General features: G+C 39.6%; 1 protein-coding gene across 2 annotated transcripts in view; it reads right to left on the reverse strand.

The window, feature by feature from the left end:
- Positions 1-24,718, reverse strand: part of NDST2 (N-deacetylase and N-sulfotransferase 2) — a 128,296-nt gene that overhangs the window by 78,951 nt on the left and 24,627 nt on the right. For both annotated transcript variants that reach the window (XR_010987507.1, XM_068139831.1), the window contains exon 2: positions 3,372-3,441. The gene's annotated coding sequence lies outside the window, so the exon portion shown is untranslated. The remainder of the gene's footprint in view (positions 1-3,371; positions 3,442-24,718) is intronic.

Raw genomic sequence — 24,718 nt, forward strand, 5'->3', positions numbered from 1 at the left:
AGACGTAATGCTTAGGAACCTAATTAGCCTCTGAGAAGCAGTACTAAAATCCCTATTTGCCCTCATTTTAACATATCTGTATTTTAACATAGTAAGAACATACTTTGATGCAGTATTATCACTTCTTTCACAAAATAAAAGCAGTCCATTTTCAGCTGAAAATGAGTCTGAAACATGTTACCTCAAGATGGAAAATGCAAGACACTTCAAATGCAGGTGCTTCCTCCATCAAAATGTTAATACTTTTAATACTGCTTTTCCACAAACATTTTTATTTATAAACAATTCTTTCACAGGAAGGTTTTTTTGGAAACAGCTGTAAAACAGTCTGTTGAAGGTTAAAATTTTACCATGTTATACTTCTCCCCAGTTTCCAGAGCACGTGACAGAGCCAGTGTCTCACACAAAAGTACAGAGGAGTATGTCTAAACCAGAAGACAAACCCACAGTATTAAAATCTGTAATGTGACCTTATAATAGCTGATCCTAAATTAATTTTAGAGTCCTAAGATTTGAAAAGGTGAAGGGAAAAAAAAAAATCAGTGCTGGGTAAGTTTCAGATAATCATCTGAATGGCTCTATTGTCTTTGCCTTGTTGTTGTTTTTATCCTTTCTTTTAAAATAGCCTCCTGCAGCTCTAAGCTAAAGTTTTTCCTGGATTTCTATGTGACAGCTGCAGTATCTTAGCCATCTGTTTAATTTATATTTGCTAATGCAGCTCCTGCTGTTTTCAACTGACAGCTTTTTTCCCTCTTATTACCCCCACATGGGAAATCATTGCACTTGCCAAAGTTTCTCTGTGGTCTCAGATGTCAAATCAAGTCTGGAGACAAACGGTGATGAATGAGACTCCTATGCACCTCCCTTTTGTTTTGTTGAAATTATGAAAATCTGTAAGGGGTTTTTATGTTATTTCTTTAAAGAATAATTATAAACAAAATGGAATACTGAAGTACAGAAACAGAGAGAGATAGTACCTGGAAATCATAGCACCCCTTCCTCTCAACATGACAGCTCTCTGGGAAGGTTGAGGCTGGAATATCTCCAAGATACTCTCAGAGTAGAATATCCATTCCACACCCATTCTCAAAAGCCATGATTCAACTTCTTTAGTTATATACACCCACCTATCAAGCACAGGGTTTGGCTGATTACTGACTTTCCCTCACTTGAAAAGGCCTCCTAACTTTTTTTAGCTCTGTATCTCAGAAATATTCACAAGGCAATGGGAAACAATGGAACCCCAAGGCCCGCACGTTTCAATGTCAATAGCTACTGGCATCCAGTAAAGCGTCCTGCAGACAGGTGCAGGGCCTGTACTCCCTATGCTATTAAGACACTGGATAAAAGCACAAACTGGCTCCTGAAACAGCAGTCAGTCTTAAAGAGCAAGAACAGACATTACTGACCCTGTAACTCCCCTAGAGCAACAAGAAGACTAAAGAGCTATCTCTGCTGAAAAGTGACAGTGTTTAGCACAAAACTTTAACACAGATACCTCTGTTCTGCTTAAAACTGTCTCGGCTGAATGAGACTGAGCTCTGAAATACCTGTCCCAGGTGATGCAACGCTCGATATTACAAGGACCACATTTCAGCAACTCACCTCAGCCCAGAAACAGGTAAATGCATTAAACACAAATAGCTGCACATAACCACTCTTCCTTTCTAAATCCTCCCTTTCAAAACACTGTTATTAACTGGAGAGGCATACAGAAACATGGAATGGGCACCTCCCAAAGGGCTGGAAGATGTGTGCTTTCTGGTGCCAAAGAGAGCACAGCACAGCAACTGATAAGCAGCTACCAGGGATGCGTGCTTGAGGGAATACTTAGGAGACACCAAGTCATAACCTCTTATTATCACTGTTCCCAGAAGATGATGATGATAAATTAAATCTATTGTTCTGATGCTCTAGAGTTGGCTTCAGCTCCTAACATCAAAGGAACCCATAGAAAGCTGTCACAAGTTCATCCTATCTTATGCACAATCATCCCAATTAAGCTCTGGAGGATAAAGTCACTTGAAGAAAAACAAATGTTTCTGCTTCTAAAATTACAGCCAAAAGTAACTACTGGTGCACTTTGGAGGTTACTGCTTCATCTTTAGAGTGAAGGTGGTGAGACACTGGAACAGGTTGCCCAGGGAGGTTGTGAATGCCCCCTCCCTGGAGGTGTTTGAGGCCTGGTTGGATGAGACCTTGAGCAACCTGGTCTAGTGGAAGTTGTCCTTGCCCAAGGCAGAGGGGTTGGGACTATATAATCTTTAAGGTCCTTTCCAACATAAACTATTCTATGAATCTTTACATCCATGCTCCTAGAATAATTGTGGTATAGTAAGCTGATCTCTGAAAAGCATACTAGACTGTAACAGTTTAGCACAAGGGCTAACCTACCTCTTCTCCCAATGCAAAAATGAGGGGAAGAGTAACACACACCACTCAGGGTTAAGAGTTTAATATAACATGAGATATCATCATCACAATGCATAATTACCTTAGCTAATAGTCTAATTAATCTAATACAATGCATGGTTGTCTTAGCTTAGCGTATTTGCAGAAGTAGTGCAGTGAAATACAGGGACAAAACCAGCATAAAACAAAAAATCAAACCCAGCAGCTATTCCACTCCCACCCACTCCACCCCTGTGCATGCAGGAAAAAGCCCACACCCAAGAATCCGGAAGCATCAACTGGAAGAGGAAGTCTCCCACGTTGGATTCTGAATGTCAAGCCCCATAATACTTTGCTCCAGTTAGCACTTTCACTTTTTGAAGTTGGCACGACTGTGGCATGATATGAATAACAGCAGCAGGTTCAACTCAATCCATGACATGGACAAAACAGAAAAGCTACAAAGCTTATATGTAATATGCTAATAACTACAGTATACATGAGGACATTATATCTCTTTTCCTACTCAGGAGAATTTGTCTAATCAGAGAAATCAACTCTTAATTGCCATTCTGTATCTCAGTTTTTCCATTTGTAAATATACCTGAGTTTTGACATACTTCACTACAGTACTATCACTAAGTGCTACAGGCTAGATACTCAGCACAGATTCTAATGCTTTTATAACTCAGCGCCAATATCAAGGATAGGTAAACAAATCACCTCAAGGAATATATGGACACCTGAAAACCTCAAGAGTTGATTACTTGTACTTCATGATATTTCATAAGTAACAAATCAAGAAAGCATAAAGATTAAATTATCATAATGTAGATATAATGTCCCAAGTCACCAATGATTTGTTTCTTATGAGTTTCATCAAGATAATCACAGACCTACAAAATATGAATTCTCTCCCAGTGTCTCTATCTACCATGCTAGTCAGGACAAAATTATCTTTTATATGAATTCTTCCTTACCTCAAGCAGTATAGGTGTAATCTCAGAGCTGCATTGTAGCAGATGCAGAGCAAGTGAACACACGGTGAATCTGGGAAGAGAGAAATCATGTATGAATACGTGTACCTGATAGTGCAAGGCAGTAGTATTTTCCAAATTGCAAACATTCTCCAGCCAATGTGTCTGATTCCCTTCAATACCTGAACCACTGTAGTTTTCAGCTCAGGAAATCAAAGCACAGTAGTGCTAATTTTTTCCTTCAGCCCGTAACAGAAACAACAGAACTGACCAGAAATGACCCAAAGATGCAAATAAAATGACAAAAATATTGAAGGACAACTGTAAGTTAAGCATACTGGTCTTTGCTTTTTCAGTCAAATTTTTGTTTTCTCCTTCTTCCTGGGTTAATAAGCGTTTGACTAGAATCTGGTCACAAGTTCCTGAAGGAATGATGAGCCTCAGCCACATGATGTTGCTCAGTCTGTTACACATTATTGTACCTGGTAAACATAAAGGCTAAACCAAGGATCAAGATGACCACAGGATTCCAGCTGAAAGGGGAAAGCCAGTGCATTCCTATGTGAGGAAACACAATACAGCCAGAAAAACTAGCTGAAGGCCACAAAAACTTCAATGTAAGATGGCAACAACTAACACACTGGGTTAGTTTCTTCTCTCTAGACAGACATGGCCCAAGCACAGAACAATACTTTTTTTAACCATTAGGAGCAAATGAAAGCACATATTAGAGTCATAGAATCATTTAGATTGGAAAGGACCTTTAAGACCATCAAGTCCAGCCATTAATCAAGCACTGCCAAGTCCAGCAAACCATGTCCCTGAGCACCGTATCTACACCCTCTTTTTATTAGCATCAGTGATGGCAACTCTACCACTTCCCTAGGCAGCCCATTCCAATGCTTAACAAATACTTTGGGTGAAGAAAGTTTTCCTAATATCCAGCCTAAACTGCAGGCCATTTCCTCTTGCCCTATCACTTGATACTACAGAGAAGAAACCAACACCAACCTCACTACAACCCCCATTCCTGTAGTTGTAGAGGGTGGTAAGCTCTTCCCTCAGACTCCTCTTCTCCAGGCTAATCAGCCCTGGTTCCCTCAGCCATTCCTCTTAAGAACTGTACTCTAGAACCTTCACCAGCTTTGTTGCTCTTCTTCAGAGACACATAGCAACACTTCCTGTGGGAGGTTACAGTATGGTAAGTAGTGTATTCATACACACCTCCTTTTGGACACCTTTTCACGATTTGGTAACATAATATGTAATGGTGAAAAACCTGACACTTTTTAGTGGAAGAAAATTTGCCCTTCTTCGCTTCCCCTCCCCCCCTAAATACCCCTGCTATACAATTTCTTAGCACTTGCAGACCACACAGGTTGGCAGGCTTTCCTGGAACCAGAAAACAAAAAAAAGCACCTTAACAGTTCATACTACAAAGATAAAAGATACCTCACACTGAACACATTTGTTTTAGGAAGAAAGCCATTACTCAAGGGTAGATGGATTTAGCATCAGAGTCAGGTACAGGATTATCTACTCTCTCAATCTTTTCCATAAATGTTCTGAACATTGAGCAGCCCAGGAGAAAACATCTGAGCTAACCACTTTATTCTTAGCTTGGTCAGATACCACTTGATACAGCCTTCAACATGCAATAACATACCAAGTCAGCTTTCCATTGTTCATGATAGTGGAGGATGGGAACAGCCAGATAACCAAAAACCTTCAGCATATAAACTCTGCTGCACATAAGCATAAATCCAGTGAGCCCTGTATCTTTGCACCATACCTTCCAGGATCCAGAAAAACTCTTAGCTGGGGTGCAGAGGCAGCCCCATAAGAAATCCCATCTGACAAATGTCTCAAAGCAGATGGGATCACAGTACATGTAACATGGCATTCTTTCCCCAGTTACCCCCCCTAGAACTGCTGCTATCATCAGCTTCATGGCTCTAAGTCTTGCAGAGCCAGAACTTAAGCACAAATTTACAAGTTGTAGACCCCAGTTGGCTCCCAAACACTTCTCCAGCTCCTCCAAAGCCAGCTTCCCACGTTCTGGAAGAAGAAAGCAGATACATCAGCAGGGGCTCTGAACAAAGCTGGCAAGGGCTCAGCAGGTAAGTTAGGTCAGGGTCTAAGACACACAAAAACGTATGTACTGCTTTCAGGTCTGATCCTAGGCTTTCTGTATGGATGACTTGTTATCTGAATAATATATCCATGGAAAAAAAAAACACTAGCTGTAAAAAATTAAATGCAAGAAAGGCCAATTTAAGTGCCTACACAGTAGTTCAGAGATCACAAATTAACCGACAAATTAACATCCTTACAAAGGCTATATGCAACATCTCTCATACAGTGTTTGAAATTCTGTCCTCAAAGTTTTTCCTGTGTGTACTCTCCACTTCCCAGAATCCTGCAGCGTTCCACAAGAGCCACTTCTGTGAGGAGTATAAAGATGATACCCACATGGATATCAGACAACTCTCTTAAGCTGCCCAAAATATGCAACACTTAGTTAAGCAAGGCTGCCCATACATACACAGCACTTTAAATCTAAACCACTGCAGATCTTAATACTCAGCACCATGATCCTTAAATCTAAGCTCCAACAAATAGGTCACAAAAGCCCAAAGTTAGTTTACTTTAAACAACAGAGTCAACAGCTCTCAGCAAATTCCAAAGAACTTTCAAGTTTTACCTTCCAGAAACCCAAGTTTTTGTTGTTCATCTGCATTTTAGGCATCTGTATTTAAAATGAAAAGGCAGGTACAGCTGCTCACAGCTGATAAGGCCTCACACTACTAGCTTCTATTTATACCCATGATCTAGAGTAACAAACCCACGTACTTTAAACAACTGAAGCAACTGTCAGATAAAATATGGAAATGGAAAGATGAGACTAGAGGCCACCTCCTTTACTGCATAAATCCCTTCCATATATATCAAGAAAAAGCACATTTGGGTGAATGTAATAAAAGATCCATAGCGTCTCTGAGGATCAACTGCCAAAGCAGAGAATCTCAAAACCAATTCCCTGATTAATACATGATGGCAACTCCTGCTGGCATCTTGTTGGTTCTCACCTGGACACTGGGGCCAGAATCTCTGCCAAGCCAGTGTCTGTCTTTTGATTGAAGTCATTAACATGCTTGTTTGTGTACAGGCAGTTTCTACTGGTCAGTGTTGCTTGGAGAACGGGTTTTGTGTTTGTGATTAACCTCAACTAACATCTCATTTAGGGGGCTGTAAACCATAGACGGAAACACAAGTTTAAGGTCCCAGGAAATAAGGAAGAGGTAAGTGGTGCTATGAGGCTAAACCCAGGAGACAGAAAATATGAGAGTAGACAGAGCATAGAACAAAAGTGTACTTCTACTTACACCATGTCAGCCTGGCCCAGAGCTCCTACAGATGATACTCAGCTCAGCTGAGTCTGAAAACCCCTGTGGAGGAGGGCATTACAACTGACATATAGACATTAACTATACTACACTGAGATGCTGCTTATGTGAGAAGAAACTGCAGCTTATTCTGTACTCATGCACAACGTAATATTTCTCTGTGTTCAGTTGGTTATCCAAAAACATATTACAGAGCAGGGTTAATAGTTTTCAGGGTAAAGTTCTACAAGGAGCATAAATTAATGTCAGCAGCTACCATCAAGAAAGCCACATCCCTGGCTATTCATAGCATACTGATCCAAATAACTAATACAACAAAAAATTACTATTGATTGGTCAGATTTATGAGCTGATTGAATGTAACCTACAGCTGCCTAATTGCAGGAACTGAAGCAAGAGAGAAATGAGGCAGCTGTGTGAGATGAGAGCAAAACTGATCTTTCCAGGAGATCTAGAAGGTGGCTACAGAATGTCCTACCTCATTAAACCGTATTTTTGTGTCTATGTGTGTCTAGTCCTAAATATGAGTAAATCACCATGCAACTGAGGCACAGGTTGTTTCCATCTAGACTTTTAAACTGTAAAATGGTAACTAACTTTGAACATGCCCTAGGAGTCAAATCCCTGAACAAGAGTGAAGTATGAGCATCATTTTCAAAAGCTCTCCCTAGGATGCCCTCCTGTTTCTTCTACAGTGTCTCTCTGCTATGAAGAATGTTAACTTTTATTTTAAACAGAAGCAAATACCACTTTCAGACAGAAGCAAATGCCACTTTTAGCTATCCCTTCCCCTGTGTCTCCCCTACATTTTTTTTCCTTCAACTGGTAGAATAAAAATCCAATATTCCAGCTAGAGAAAAGCAATACAGAGCCAACAAAAGATGAGACTGGGTAGGAAGGGATGCACTGGTATAGAGTGCTACAGCTCTGGAACAAGACTAAAGGAGCACTTCACAAAGACAAATCTGATATAGCTAGCAGCTGGCCCTGAGGCATACACTACACAAATCTGTCCAATTATAAAGGGCATCCCTCATGTTGCACCCAAATTTGACTCCATCAAACACCTATTCATAAATCCAAGGTTAGAGGGAACAGTGCTTACATTAAAGAGATAATGCATCCTGTGCTCTAATTTTGTTTCACAGTTTTTCATTTTGTGTTCCAAATGTGGCTTATGGCAAGACAATAAGAACTTCAGGTGCCATGCATAATGCAACACAAAAATAAATAAATGGTCTCAGTTCTGAGATAATGCAAGAACCAACACCATGTGCACAATGTTTGCACTCTAAAAACCAGGTAGAAAATCCAACTCAAACACTGACCAAGGTAATTTTAAGTTTAAAGTATGCCAGGTGTAACAAATTAAATTGGACAGAGATTAGAGGCAAAAGCAAATGCACAGCAGCTGAAATTGTCCATCTTCCAGCCAAACTGTTTCAAGTATTTAAGCAATTATTCAAATCTCCCCACCCGTGATGAGCAGTAATACTGCATATCTGAGTGTCCTAACTAGCAGCCACGTGGTTTATGGAGCAGTTGCTCCGCCAGATGAGGGGAAATGATCACCTGCCATGCTGACCTAGATCAGAAACACATTTTGTCACAGCTGGAAATTGTTCTTACATAATCCATGCTCTGAACAGACTAGAAAATAGCTTCAATATTTCATATCATATACTTTAATATTATGACTGGATATGGCCATCAAAATCCCTACTGCCTCTCGTTCCTCACACACTTAATATATTGATTTAATTACACGCCTGTAATTCACTTTACATTTTACAGGAGGCACAAGGTAGAGGGATTCCAGTAAATGACACCTGAGATAACAATAAGCAAGTGGAAAGCACAAAGCATATTCTTTGCATACAGAACCAGCATACAATAAAGGGCTTAAAAATTCACTTGATCAGAGCATGCAGGGAACCTTGGCAAAAGCTAAACTAAAATTTTCCACACTTCAAGGTTATAAAGGTAACTTGTAAAGTACAAATCAGTACTTTGAAGAGCTGTCTTCATAACTCCATGGACAATTTCAGTCTGCTGCTCAGCTGAGGGCTTTTTCCCCAGTTCAGTGAACAAAGGTTTGCCGGTTCTCACTGACTGGGGCACTAGGCAGTAAGGACAGAAGTGGGAGCTGAAGCAAAAGAGGTCAGTTCCACGCTGCACCACCTGGGAAAGCTCTGAACAGAAACACAGGCCCTGATCACCAAGGAAAAGGTAAAGTAAAACATCTAGCAAACAGATGAAGATTTAGAGCTGTATCTTTCTCCAGTACTTAAATAGCAGTCAAGAGGCTTTTTGGGTGAGAAAAGAAAATGACAATCTCTAGCTACTGCTCAGATGGGAACAGAGGAGGAAAAAATGAACTAAAATGAATGGGACATTAAAAAATTTGCAAGAATAATTTAACCAAAGACCAGATGGAATGAAGCAGAGAAGCTACCAGATGTGTCCTAATAATAAAATTTATTGTTGCTGTTGTTAAACCAGTTAAATTCTCGTTAGGGAAATTATGAAAATAGTCGCCAAAAAAACCCCTGATCCAGTAAAGGTCAGTCTTCATGGGGGAAAAGGAGGAAGCATTTCAGAAGGCAAAGTGAATCTAAACATGCCTAGGTTGAAAACTGGAAGATGTTTTTCCAGATGTTGAAACCTGTCAGAAATGCCCAGAAAAACTGTTGACAACCTCTAAAATTACTAGCATAACAATCCTCACAAAGAGAGTGGGAGAGAAAGATTGGGGATTTCATCCTACACAGAAGCAGGTAGGAGTATATATTTTTTTTCATAGAGAAAGCAATATAGGAATTAAAAAACCCCAGCAGGTTAACACAATGAATGGAAATACACACGCACGCCTTGATGCTGATGCTGCCTCAGCTCACTCAGAATCACGTTAAAACAGATGCTCACTCTTCCCCCTATCCTTTACTAATGGTACCACGAAGCTGAGTGCCTATTAGGAAGCTAATCCCAAATGACAGTATCATTGTGTCCCCGTAGACTCCCCTCCATTTTTTCTTCACTGTATCACTTTCTCTCAACTCTATCTGACATGGATGATGTATTTATGGAGCTGCTACCACAGTGTATTTTTTAAAATCTAAGATGTTGCAGTACCCTAGCCAATAAGGTTCAAACCAGAAAAATCAAAGTCTTGCATATTATTGCAAATGACTAGCAGTCACAATTAATTGAGTCCACTATGCGTGCATCCTCTAGGGAGTCCCTAGCTTTGGGAATAAAAATACTACCAGAATCTTTACACTAAACTAATTAAGGAATGGGATGGTATATTCATATATATTTCATATACCTATTTTTATTTTATTGGCGTACACACATGCCTTTCTGATGCTGGAATTAAAAATTCCCTTTTGGCACACTAGTGGCCAAACAGCTAAGATATTTGCATTTTGGAAGTGTCTTGCACAACAGGAAAATCAACTGCACAGGAAGAAAACTCCAGCAGAGAGCCAACAATCCAACAGTAAACAAGACATAAGGTATCAAACAGAAAATGAACTCTTGAGGAGCTAAGATAGATGTAAAAGCTGTTGGTGGTAGTGTGGAAAGATGCCTTTGTTTAACAAGTTTAGGAACAAATAGACAGCATGGAAATATTTATCTGTGCAATACTCTGAAAAAACATACTGAAAGAAAGAGTTTGTAAGTGCTTATCAAGCACAGCTTTTCAAACCACCCAGAACAAACTTCCACATATGACCTTAAGCAAATTGAAATGTCACTTACTGAAGTATACCACCAGTATTAATTCCAGTCCAGTCCTGGTACAGCCCTGACACAGCAGGTTTTAGCAGAAACCTCATAAAAATACTTTTTCTCTCCTAACAAGTTTATCTTTATGGAATGCTTCTAGTTGGAAAAAATGTCTGAATTTAAGTTAAAATGTCAGAAAATATACTAACCATTACTTCCAGAAGAGAAATGTGTACATCTATCAAACAATGCCCCTTGTCCCGAACTCTACTAAGTGGTTATCAGTTAAAACCTCTCCAGTAAAAATAAGCTTGAATCTTCAGCTTATGCCAAAAGGCTTTCCTAATCTCCTCTAGAAGTGTAATTATCTTGCATGAAAAGTAATAAATCACAACAGAGAAATATTTCCGTGCAATATTACAATGCTACCATTTGGATTTTTCTGCTTTGTAGCACCATTTCATGTACTTCAGCAGTATCCTAAACATCACATCTCAAGCTTGGGCCTGCCAAGATCCACAACTCCACGTTGCTGTTATTAAAAGGTACCTTATTTAGAAAGCTGTTTGACACTGCACTAATAATACCACGCGTAGGCAGCCAGTGCATACAGGAACTGCTAGAATCCCACTGAACACAGACTCCCCTGCTAACTTCAGCATCACAGCCAGGAAACCAGGCAAGTCAGACTGCAGCAAATAAATTCCACTTCTTGTGTGACGTGGCACTAAGATGAAGGCTAGAAGTATATACAAGAGGAACGGGTTACGCCAGAGCATGCATTGTATTAATTCACTCCTTACCTTCCCCTTTACATTGCAGAGGTTACATCACCCCTTCAAACACAGCCATAAGCAGCAGCAAAACTTGTATAGGAATCTTTATTTCCCTGGGTGTTTCGAGTATGTGGGAGCATGCACTCAAGTGAGCATTCATGCCTCAGCCAGCTTGAGGACGAGGCTCTGTGCGGAAGTCCTTAAGACCTTCTCATGGCTGCTGATTTCATCCACAGAACTGAAAGAGTATCTCAGCAGGACACTGCCAGCTTCCTTTTCAGCTCCCTCTTGCTGACTGCCAGTGTCTGGCAAGTGAAATGTCAAGAACCAGGCAGGGGCGGTGTTTGGAGAAGGAGGGATAAGAGATTCTCACCATCCATCAACCTCAAAACCTATTCAGCCGACAACTTGAATGGAACTGGCATTTCATTCTCCATGGTAACAAGAGATGGAAGGAGGTTGGAAAAAGAGAGAAGACAGACCCGGGAAAACCTGATGTTGAAGAAGCAAGGAAGGTTGTTAACTTTGCAACTTCTCTTTGCTGTGTAAGTTGCACGTAAAAGAGGGAAAGGTTCTTTCCTGTCCTGCACAGTCCCTGAGACAAGCTGTCCCATGGCCATGATGAGGTGCTCTTTTTGTAAGCAGTGTATTAATGTGGCAGGGGAGGAAATCCCTTATTCTGCACCAGTCCTCTTGAAAGGAAAGACGAATGCCTTCTGAACACTGGGAACTAGAGAAAGCTGCAAATTATTGCCCCACAGAAAACAGAACTGACTGAAAAGGAAAAGATAACTGTTGTTCCCTGTATAACACGTCATGTCTACAGACCAAAGCTACTGATGCTGACTTAGTCTGTGTGCAAGCACTCACTGCAAACAAGAGCACAGAATTACCATCACCTTCTTTGCCTGCTTTGCATCTTACAAAAAAGTAAATCTTTGTTACTGCTACTATGCTAAATCACTTAGATTCACACCAAAATGAAGCATGGAAGCAGCTAGACTTAAAATTCGGGCAGCACCTCTGCCAAGCTCATGGGAGCTCTGTGTAAGTCAGTTCTTATTAACATTTCAGGCTTGGCCATCTTCTGAACCTTTTTTTCCCTGCTATTTTACATTCATAACTTGAGCTGTCACAGTCAGAATGTGCACAACAGGGAAATTACATTTGGATTCATGCACGTTTGTGTTCTGAGCTGGCCCCATGCAGCTACTGAAAGAGTCTCTGGCTAAAGCATTTATGCAAGATAACCAAACAAAGGAATGAAAAGCTCTGCAAATCCTGGCTGCTGCCATCTTATTTCTTTCGCAGTTCTTTACACAGACTCCTTCCTGAAGGACACATTTAAGTCACCCTCCCCCACCCAAACCCACCACCTCTCAATTCTGAGTTTGTTCTCACTTTTGTATTGTATATGGGACATGCTGTTGTGTGGTAGTTTTATATATAGCCTTACCTACACAGGGAACTTTTTACTAAACGTGACTTGCAGAATTGCTTAGAGTTCTCCCAAGATGTATCAGAATCTCTCCTCATGAATCAATAAAATATGTTTTGAAATAATTTCTTCATTGTTCCCACTTGAATTCTGGATATTCCGCTTTCAGTTTCTTACCTAAGTCTTTATTTACCATTCATGACATTGCAACCTGTAAGGCATGTCAATATCTGCTCCTGCCCACTGAACTTCAGCCTGTATCCATCATCATTTATTCACCATGTGAATAAATTCTTGCTTTTGAAAAATACTTTCCTCCTCTCAAAAATGTTTTTAACTTTCTCCTTTGTTTTCCAAGACTCTGAATCTTGGAAAAATGAAAAGGGAACCTCAGAATGAACTTCACTTCTGTGGCCAGTTTCTATTGTTCTCCAACTGATCTTACTGAGAGAGCCTTTTCCTTAGGAAAAGGGTGGGGGGAAGGGATGGGACGGACAACACACACATATTTGCCTTTTGAAATGTGCTTCAGGTGCATTGTTTAGAAGTACTTTCCTTCTTTCCTAAAAAGAATTAACAAGAAAAATAGAAGGGAGGCTGTTCCAGTCTCTCTCTCCTGGTCAAAGTCAACTAAACCAGAAGTAACACATAGCAGCTTGAAGATGTCAGCCTCCTACAAGTCTAAATAAGCAAGAAAATGCTGTTAAATGCATCTGTACAATCAGACTAATTCAGTTCTTTTACTTCCTTTTGAAGATGCTCCGGAATTCCAAGGAGGCATTTCAATCCCTTTTAAAATATATTCTACCCACATCTGTTAAGACGTAGATATTTAACATAAAAAGCTTTTTAACGTCTGTTTCATAGAACAATCTCAGAGTACTTTATTATTTTGCATTGTTACAGGAGCACAAAAAAGAAAGATGGTAATTTTGCCACTTGTCACAAAGCAGGATCATCTTCTTTGCACTTGCTGTTCACTGAGTTTCACCTTGATCCTCTTGAAGGTTTGAAAGCACTGTTGTTTATCTGTAGCTCCAGGAAGGGATTTTCTTTCTCTCAGAAGCTGATTCGAACGTACTTCAAAGACTTCCTGTCTACTAACATCATCCACTTGTCTCCCTGCAATCCAAAGCCTTACCCATAGAAACTGAAAGCTTTCCCAAATCCGTTCTACCAGCATGCCTTAGGCAAGATACTGACAATATTACCAATATTCACAAATGTGCCAAAAAGCATTCCAAGAGCAGAGAGCTGTACCAACCATATTGTCCTACTGTGTGTTTTCCTATAGCCACCAGAAAGGGAATGTGAGTATGTCTCACCAATAAGATGCATGCTTTGGAAAAGAATCTACTATGAATTGGCTAAAGCTGGCATGACTAAAGACACCCTACTGAGAGGTACTGAAGTGGGGAGAGAAGCATGCTGACACAGAATCAAGGTCTTACCCAAGCTTCCTAAAACAGAAGGACAAATAGTACAGCACAGTCAACATTCAAAGGACTGCCCACCATGTGTGCCTGTCACACAGTAATGAAAGATGGAATACAGCAAGAGCTTGACACTGGCTGAGAATGAAGCTGACTTTAGTTTTGATTAAGTTTGGTGGTCTTCAAACAGTTCTTGTATTACAAACTGGCAGTAGATTTACAGAGGTGGACAGTGGTGAACCTGAACCAATGGTGAATTGCACTAATAAACACATTGGCAACAGCACATCACAGAATCCTGTATTGCACCTGCTCAGGGAACAAAGAGATCTTATATTGCCACAGCTCTGAAACTAAACCGAAACAGATTATTTTCAAGTAGATGCTTGCTCTGAAAATCTTGTCATGCCTACTAAGAAAATTAATATGTGAAGTGACTAAGCTGTAATAGTGTTATGATTTAGCAGTAGAATGTTTCACTAGAGATATTCCCCAAAGTACCACACTAATATAGGGAAATGAGCAATCCTGTTCTGCATTTACAGAAGAAAATAAACAGATTTAGACATAGCAAATATGTCAAGTTTTGACATAAGTATCCATCCACTGACCAACACTGCCATGACTGAGCCTGATTTAGAGTGCCCAAGAGCAGATGCCTTGAAAGGTACCTTTCAAAACTAATACAACATAGAGATACCCCAGCCCCAGACTAACTCATCTGATACATGGAAATGGTGGAGACTGAACACTCTTCTGTTCCTGCTTGATAACCCTGAGGGAAGTGCAGTCAGATAGGCCATATCCATAGGTACTCACAGAAACTGATGTTATGCCATAAATTAACACAATAGCAAACCCTCCTAGGTAAAGGATAGAACAGTGGAGAGAATGACAGGGCAGCCACAATGCTCTCTTTATAAGCCAGAATGCTTCAGCACCAGAATAATGACACCAGACAATGAAAGAGGGCACTTATCAACCTGAACAGCCAAAAGACTCAAGTCCAGCAATCTCCACCCTGGCTATTAGCTACTTCACTGAATATTGGGGGGGCGGAAATGACAACATCTCAGACTTCTACACTTCTAAAGCTTCACTTCAGCAGGATCTTTTAAATAAATTTTTATTTCTGGGATAAAACAACACAATCTGTCATCAAGAGCTGCGAAGTAAATACCCATTTTGATTTCAGGGCAGAAATGGCTCATCATCACAGAAATGATGCAGTGGTTAGGTTAACAGCATTGAAGACCCTGTCAATGTCAAAAGTTCATCTGCTGTGGGAAAGGAACATTTATTTTTTGGTTTGACATCCCAAATTTCATCCCAGCTAAACAAAAGACAATTTCTAATAAACACAGCAAAAGAACCACAAATTTACACTTACGAGTATCCTGGGATAAACCTCCTATTTCAGCTGGCTAAAATGCAGAAGTCAGAACAAGCAAAAAAAAAACAAAAAACCAAACACCCAACAACCAACAAAACCCAAACAACTCAAAGATTCATAAGACAAAACAGTAAAAATATTACACATGAATCTTTGGATTTGCACACAAACATCTTCCGAGAAGTTCAGAGCTAAAAAAAAAAATACCCAGAACAACATTCTGGAAAGCCACCACCTCCTGATTTAAATTGACAGCCACTGCTGAAGCATCTATGAGCTATTTTCAATACAAGTCATTTCAAGGCACAGATTAATAGGGACAGAAACTACCCAGACTGAGTGGACCTCATGACACAACATGTGTCATCAGTAAAAGAACACACTGTACCACTGAATTACCAGTCACTTCCCACTGCAGACACTCCACCTCAAAAAGGGAAGGACAGACTTCATGAACAATATTATCAAAACATATTTCTTTAATGAACAAAATGATACTAACTCTATAGCTTCCTAACTTCAAGTCTTCCACAAAGTTAATCGAAGAGTTCAATTAAAGTATCTTCAAAAGAATCAGCACTGTTTATTCAGATCATGCCTGCAAGGGTAAAGAACTTCCAACTCCCATGGAATTAAAATTTTAACAGACTTTGGTTCATCTACACATTTTTAATTTGTCAGTTTTAAAAAATTTTCATCAAACAGAAACTTGTATTCCACATCATCCATTAAACAATCTTTCCACTACTTTGGAAATTAGACGAATAAATGCACAAGTCATTGCATCACGAGAGTTTAATTTTTTACAAGAGAGACGCTAAATGACCATGAGAGTCTTAACAATTTGGCCAATGCTATCTAAAAAATATGCACAAAGCCACTTCATTCTGTTATCCAAGGACTTCCAACAGCAATATACATTTAATGACACGTGCAAAGGTGAAAGTTGTCAACCAGTGAAGGAAGAGCTGTAAGAATAGCATTATAGGTATACATGTTTTGAACTCTGAAACCTGGTATCTGCAGTAAAGTGTTTCAGTCTTTTATGGACATTTTCATGCAAATAAATACATCCCTCTAAGCTGAAAAAGCTTACAAGGGCACAATTATCTACTTTCATTGAGTACAACTCAGTCAGCTGTTTCTATCTGAAACCAGAAGCAAGAGATGTTTAAGAAATACTTTCTTCTTTGAAGATGTTTTTCTGAGATTTAAAGAAAAATTCTGCTTCAAGAAATGAATATAGCACTATCCAAATCTACATGGTCTACAGCTTCAATACATAAATTTACATGTGAATGATTGGTTCCCCTTCACCCCACTCCCCCCATTCAAAATTCTGTCTTGAATTTTACCTATTTCATGTAAGATTAAAATAGCTATAAAAATACTGCAAGTCAAGCACATGACGACACCTCTGCAAGTAAAGCTACCTTTTAACAAGCAGCAGAGGGGGTCAATGCAAATGAATCAGCACAAACAGCTATCACTAACAGTGAAAAAAGAAAAAACAAAACCATCACCCCTTCATTCTAAGGAGGATCAGAAAAGGCTGCAAATTGTAAGAAATAATTTTACAGATAAAGAAATCAGACACAAGTTTTATACAACAGAGGCATATCTAAGTATCTGTTTCTGTCTGCATTTCATGTTACTGATCAATAAGTGGTGTCCAATGTATGCTTGGGACACAGGACACTACTTAAGGTACAACACTAAGCTATGCCTTAAAGGTCCATTAGGGTAAATAATGCAAATACAATGGGTTTGGGAATATTGGGGGGAGCTGGTAGGGAGAGGACACATCCTAACTAACCCTCTTATTTTCCCACTAAGTCAGTATCTCAAGAGCTTAACTATAAATGAACTTGTCTTTCAAGAACAAAAATAAATTCTGTATCATTCTGCATTACTTCAGTCTTCCTGCTACAAATAACTACCCTCATGATTTCTAAACCACTGTCCAGTTTTACACATAATGATTACAGCTGTTACAGGCAGAAAAACATCCCCTTCAGTGAGGTGAAGAGAAAACCAGAAGCAAAGAACACTTTTCAACATATCTGATTAACAAGATGTTGCAGATAAAGAACCATAAATTACGTCTTTTTATGCTGCCCCACTTTCAAAATACCAAAATAATAGAAGAATCAGCTGAGGTACCAACACAGACGTGACCTAAAAGGCCTCAGGCACAGACAAGTAAGTACCTTCTTCAACTTTCAAGGCAAAACAAGTTCCCAGCTGTCAGCTTCCCTTCCCCAATGTAATAAGATGTAACATGAATTCAGTTTATAGTATGATGCCATATTTTGGCTGGAAGGCATAAGAGATCTGAATTTAACAACGTGGTAAATTGTAGTGTAGCACCTCTGCCTTAGTACCAACCTGCTTGATTTCCCCAGGGCCGGAGATGTGCCTGCCACCTGGAGATGGACAGCACAGGCTGACATACTCTTTCTAAGCAGAACTCCCTGGGCACAAGCTCCCAAACTTGCCTGTGGATCTTAGGCACTGTGATAGTGCTGGGGAGGGAAAGCATACTCTGAATGCTATCAGATGCTTCAGAGACAAGGGATAGTCTCTGAAAGAAAATATTTAACACCATTTAACAAACATGTCTCTTGTTTTCTCCTCCCACTTGTCTGTGCTGATATAGGAAAAGTGGGTGTGCATTATAATTCAGGCAACTGCTTCAAGTGACTGCACGGCAGACAGAAGCATCAGCTTCTACTACAAAAGAACACATCAGGGAGGCATGCTTTAAAAAAATAACTCTCTGCTGCAGCATGGACTCTAATCAAACACCTGCATTCTCACTATCCCACTGACAAACACAGGTAATATGATGTGTAATAACAGGGGATAAAGCCTTCCCAGAAAATAAAATTAGACAGTTGATTTTACCAGGGGAAAAAAAAACACCAACCACACACCGAGGTTGAAGGTCTCACTAATGGCTTTCTAAGTGTCTGATTTCTAATGCTAAAAGCTTCCTGTACTTAGGTTATGAATTTGGAATTGAGAAATTACAAAACAAAAGCGTGTTACACATTGTCACACAGGTATGTTAATTTGTACCTCTTCTGTGAAGATAATTTGTACATTGCAGTTTCCTGCACTTTAAAATGTCATCTTCTGGAGCAGTAAGAAAGGAGACACTGCTAAAAACACCTCATATTTTCTAGACTGACCTTGTGTCCATTGCTTCCCCACACAAACAGATACCAAACCAATTCTTCTGTTCTGCTGCTTTTCTCTCTAACCTCCAGAAAAGTGACTATTCTGTAACTACTTGGAAAAGTCAACTGTATTCCCACACTCTTTAACTATTAATCTTGAAAATACAGTGTTGTCACCTTCTTTTTGCAGGTTTCTGCCATTGCTGTCACTATGGAAACATTCAGAACATCAAATATGTCATTAAGAATGATTTACAAAATACAGAAGTACCAAAGGTAAAGACTCTACACAAAACCCTATCAAGACAAAACGAGCTTGTTAGCATGGAAACATTGGATTTAATGGATTTTCAAGTTCATATGAATTCCTAGGGCAATGCTGCAGCAAAGTACCTCCAAGGAGAGAGCTGCCAGTGCAGCATCATGCAAGAGTCCACGCAGCCAAAGACTACAGCAATTTGCCAGGACAATGTGTTGGAATCATCCCTTTTCCATCCATTTGATACAGAAAAAAGGTCCACAGAGTTTGCATTGCCTGTATCTCAACAGAGCATTCAATCATCTCCCCCTCTGTTCATCATCTTTACTCACATCCATAGGGGAAGCAAAGTCAAAGACAATTATTTGTAGCTTCCCAGTCAAACAAAGAATTAAAGCAATTCTTAGAGAAACATCAGCTACAGAGCTTGGTTGGACAGCTATACTGTTGTGTTGTGGCTTCATCACTGCAAAAGCAGAGTGCTTATTACACTGTAAGATGGAGTTCATCCAAGCCCTGCATGTGCAGAAGCAGCAGTTTTCCACTGCTCCCAAAGCTCACCACATACTTCACTTTGACATGTTGACTCAATTATAGCACACGGGAGCCTCCAGGGAATGAACACAACTTTCTGAGACAACTCCCTCTCCACCACACACACATTCTGTGCTTTTTCAGAAGCTCATTTCAGGGTATGTTTTGTCTTTCATCATTCCATTATTTTCCCTTTCTATCCTCTCACTACACTGCTGTTATGTAGCTATCCACTTCATATTTCCTAACCTGTACTGCTTGGAAATTAGGCCACTCTTCCAGCTCAAATCACATCTACCAACATTACAATACAGATAGCAAAAGTAAGAGGGACCTCTTCTTATGAAAAGATAGAACATTTTGGCTGAAGAAAAGAGCAAGAGAACAGCTTAAACACAAATTAGAGCCACAGAGCACTAGAAGAGAGGAACTGGTACACAGCTGTGAAGCACTTCTAGTGCATAATAGAGCCAAAAGAGTAAATACACGCTTTTCTGAATAATTACATGGCAAATGGTAAGCTGCAGGTGCCATTTCAGGTAGGAGAGACAGTTTGGCAGGTAGTCATTGCTGGACAGCTGACCCTGAGGACTGCTTGCTGCATTTAGGATGTGGCTGAAGGATTTCTCTCTGTACATTCACTGCCTTTAATGCTATGTTCACAACAGAGCAAATTTCCTTACATTCATATTCCCCCAAGTGTCTCAGTAGAAGAAACAGTCCACAGTAATTTTGACTTTAAAACATTTTATTTGACTGGATAGCTCAATGACAGTTAAAATTTACCAGATTACTCACGTTTTGCCATAGGACTAGCCACTTCAGCAGTAGCTCATATACTCTAAGATGGATATATTACCTTCCTCACTTAAAACACATGCTTTTGATTCCTCATTTCCAAAATGTTAGCTCACATGCTTTGACTGAGATTCCCTCTGTTAGACTGTAGGAGTCAGCTGGGATGAATTTGGACAGGAGGTGCAAGGAAATAACAATTGAAGGATTTGGAATCCTGCACTATCAACAGAGTAAGGAAGAACAGAAGTAGTGATAAATTACAGAACTGAGATGAAAGGTAAAAGAGAGGACAAGGTAAGGCAGATTAATAAGTCTTCTGTGGGAGCTCCCCTTCCACAAAAAGGATTTCCAGAAAAAGAGAGTGAATTTTGGTGCACAGTTTCCCTGGTAGTTAATGATTACATTAGTTTTCAATACCAGCAAACTGCATGATAGCACAAAGGACAATTTAGAGCTGTAGTTTATCTTGCTCAAATATTGCACACATTGATATAAGTCATCCCACCCTTTTTGAAAAGTTTCAAGAAACCCTAAATTAAAATATTCATGGAAATAATCAGTCTTTAGAAAGTGACTCACACATCGTATCATGTGAATTTACATCTTCTTCTGTCTGGTTCCTTTTTTTCTCCTCTTCTCCATCAGTCATACATGCCCAGTTCAACTAATTCCCATTTACACCTCTGAATTAACAAGGATGGCTGTGAGTTCCATTGACAAATTTGGGCATAATAAAAACTATTTCCTGCTAGCAGTTTAGGTTTGCTTCTGCTCACCTATTCTGAATAACTCTTTGTTCTTGCATTGTTAAAAGAAATTCTTCAAAAGGAGTGTTTAAATTATCTGTGCTGAAGTATTCACTACTTCCAAACTATATTACTACAGATTTGTCATGTTAAAAAACACTCCACATTTTTAAACTTAGAATCAAATATATATGTTATTGTGCTGCTTCTCATTTGTGCCCTCTTATATACTTTCCTGCCCTTTAAAGGGATTATGAAACACCACACTTTGAAGTACAGGTAACAACACAGTATCTACACAGTATTTTCCATATTATCACCTACTGTGCATTTCAAGAGATTAGAATACAGTTCTGAGAGGATAATTTGGCTACTCTAATCAGCCTGATGCTATTTGCAATGTAACCTCCAGTAAAGGCTCCTCTTAGGACTCTGAAAAGTCACCAATGTCACAACACCATGCTGAGAAAACCTAAGTGATAAACTTTGGCATTTACTGCATTATTTCTGCTGGATCAGTTATGTCACCAGGGATCAATAAGGGAGATGATTAGCAAAACTCCTTAACATACACAGAGCATACCACATTTGAGAGAAACTTAAAAGAAGCAGCAAACTCAGATTCTTTGGGCATTTAGACAGGAGGCTAAAGGAACAGCAAACTCAACATTTCTGAATAAGAAGGTCACACCATAATTTAAGGTACTTGGAGTTCACTACTCGATGACTTCCTATCTTAAAAAAGTCGATTTCACCTTTTCTTAGGACATTCATGCAAACTTCAGTCAATGTGGTGAAACTCTCCTACTATTCAGTGCCTTCAGAAAACAAAGTGAAAAGCAGAAGAATTGTTCCAAATGAAAACATTTTATTGTGATGGGGGATGTATCAAAAATGAAAATCAATTTTACCAGATACTGAAAAGAGTACTTTGTATCAATGGAGAAAGGGTCCCTGAAAGGGTCATTATGTCATTGTAAATAGCCCCGAGATTGATTACTTTCAACTCCATTACTGGGATATAACTTCCAATGATCCTCTTAGCAGGAAACATCTCAGTAAAAATAGAATACTAAACTTCTCCAATTTATGGAAGGAAGACCTAGGCAACTGAAGACAAGGTTAACTGTTATCAGCTATCCCAGAAGAAATACTCAATGCAGGAAAGATGTCACTGCAGCCATTAGGGTATGACCCTAATGGACATCAGTAGTTGGAAATACTGCTTCCTTATACTAGAAGTACAACCACCAGTTAATTGTTTAACACAATATTTGTGCATTTAACCAAACATATTTGAAATCCCTCAAGCTGACCAAAAGGCACTAAAGGCAGAATAAACCATGCATCTTTGGATCTTTATAAGATAAAGGATTAATACCAGAGAATTGAGAAGCTTAATCAGAAGTTATCAACATGGCAAACCGACCCTGGTGTGGAAAAGAAGTTTCATTATCTACAACTCCACTGAAGACAAAGTTTTTACAGGTCCAGTTTATAAAAGAGCATACAAAAGAAGCAAATTCAGAACTGAAGAAGGTAAGCCTATTTAATGGAAAAAATGTACCTGGAATCTGAAATACATGGACATTTAATCCTCTCAGGCTGTTTTTGCTTTTAGAATAAACCATTTATTTAGAATAAACCAAACCAAGTTGGAAGAGACCTTCCAGATCATCGCGCCCAACCCATCAACCAATCCAACCCACCCAAACAGCTAACCCATGGCACCAAGCACCCCATCAAGTCTCCTCCTGCTTAGTACATCCAGAAAACAAAATAGCATCCATTACCTCTTCTCTCTTTGTTCAGTACTGGATTAGTGAATTAAATATCATCTCCTTACTCTGGGTTGACTTTTGTTTAAATAGATTGATGACAGAGGAAAACCCACAACACTGAGTAGCAAACACTTGCTATTTTCTTTGCCTTTCATACATCTTCAGAAAGCACTCTGAATTAGAAGATACTTTTCATACATATATCCAAGGTTCACAAGTACAAACCACAGAGAGGAGGGAACAAGGCACTGCATGCAGTATAATCAAGTCACAAATATAGGCCAGTCAGTACTGACTATACCTGCACCAAGCTAGACCTGCTCCAGATATTCTGATGCTCTAACACAGAGCACCAATAAGGCAATTAAGCTTCATAAGATTTATGTATTTTGGAAAATGACAGTGGTTCTCAGTTATGTAAGAGTCATCTTCAAAGAAAATATATGAAATCCAAAGCATTCCTACTGATTCTGTGTTGCTCAGGAACCAGCAGTTAACAGTGCCTATGTCCAAACACAGCTCTGTCAGAGCCCAGCGTGCCTTCTGGAGGAATCACACACTACCAGGAGAATCAAAGGCAACATCTAAAGCCACGTTCACACTCTCCATGGTACACCCCTGCTATTCCAAACATCCCCTCACATTAACACAGTGGGCAAAGACAACCTATTTGGTAAAAATGAACAAGTAGAAAAAAGACAGGATAACATTTAATTTATTGTTCAGTAAGTACATTAATTATATGAATGAATTCCACTGATGGCATTTCTGTCTCTCATGTTTGGCATAAACAGAGTAGCTAACTTGCTGAAAGACCAGAACCTCTAAATCCAAATGAAGTTTACCATCCATGCAGAGAAAGAATAAGATGACCATCAGATGACACATTTATCACAATTTGAAAGCAATTATGGGAACTGGGGATGTTCAGCAATACACATCATCTAGGAAGTTAGAACAAAATGAAAACCCCAAACCCATGATTGTTGGCAAGGAGCTATCCACAGGAAGGACTGTGGAAAGAGAGCACTTCCCAGCAATTCTCAGACCCAGCATGCATTGAAATCTTCCATTTTGTGGAACCTCTCCTACTCTTCCTAGTTCATGGGAAATTTCATCTCTGGCAGACAATTCAAGCAAAACTGAACTGCGAATTCCATTAACTTGAACTCTTGAGACAGCAGCTCAGCTACTGTGAGTCACCAGCAGCTGGGAACAATCCTGCTAACTTTGGAGAGACACAAAATTCAATGCGATATCCACCCCCATACACTCTGGCCCACAAAAGCCAGAGCATCTGAAAAGAATTACAAGGGTGCTACTGCTTACTGGAGAGGGAGATGTCAGTCAGGTTGGAAAAAATCCCTCAGCAAGAATGGCCTGCTTCAGCTACTGCTGACAACAGAGTTCCATGTGCCCAGAGCTCCTCAGTATATGAGAAGCTTCTATAACATGGAGGTTTGAAACTTTACCCTGCATCTAAATTTCTAGTTTGAGTGAGTGAAGCTATTGCATGCCTACAGCTCAGCCAATTACTCTGATATTACAGAAGGCATACAAAACTCATTAAAAAAGTTGGCAAATTACAAGAGGAAAGAAGCACCTGGATTCAGATCTCTAAAACTTCATCTTTTATGTAAGTATCACATTTGGGAATAAGACTAAGATTTGTGTTTGGGTTTTTATTTGTTTCTTTTTAGGGAATCCACGCCTTCTAGAGGACAACCACAAAAGCACAAGTATGTTCAGTAACTGCCCTAGTACTATTCAAGATACAAGCTCTGCTGGCCTTTAGGGTTGTCTACAACAGCAAAGATTTAAAACTTTTGAAACAAAATGCTACTTCCAACTCAGCAGTACCACCGAGTCTC

Source organism: Melanerpes formicivorus, unplaced genomic scaffold (assembly GCF_026170545.1).
Source record: "Melanerpes formicivorus ecotype bairdi unplaced genomic scaffold, bMelFor1.0.p_v2 SCAF_6, whole genome shotgun sequence".
Taxonomy (NCBI): domain Eukaryota; kingdom Metazoa; phylum Chordata; class Aves; order Piciformes; family Picidae; genus Melanerpes; species Melanerpes formicivorus.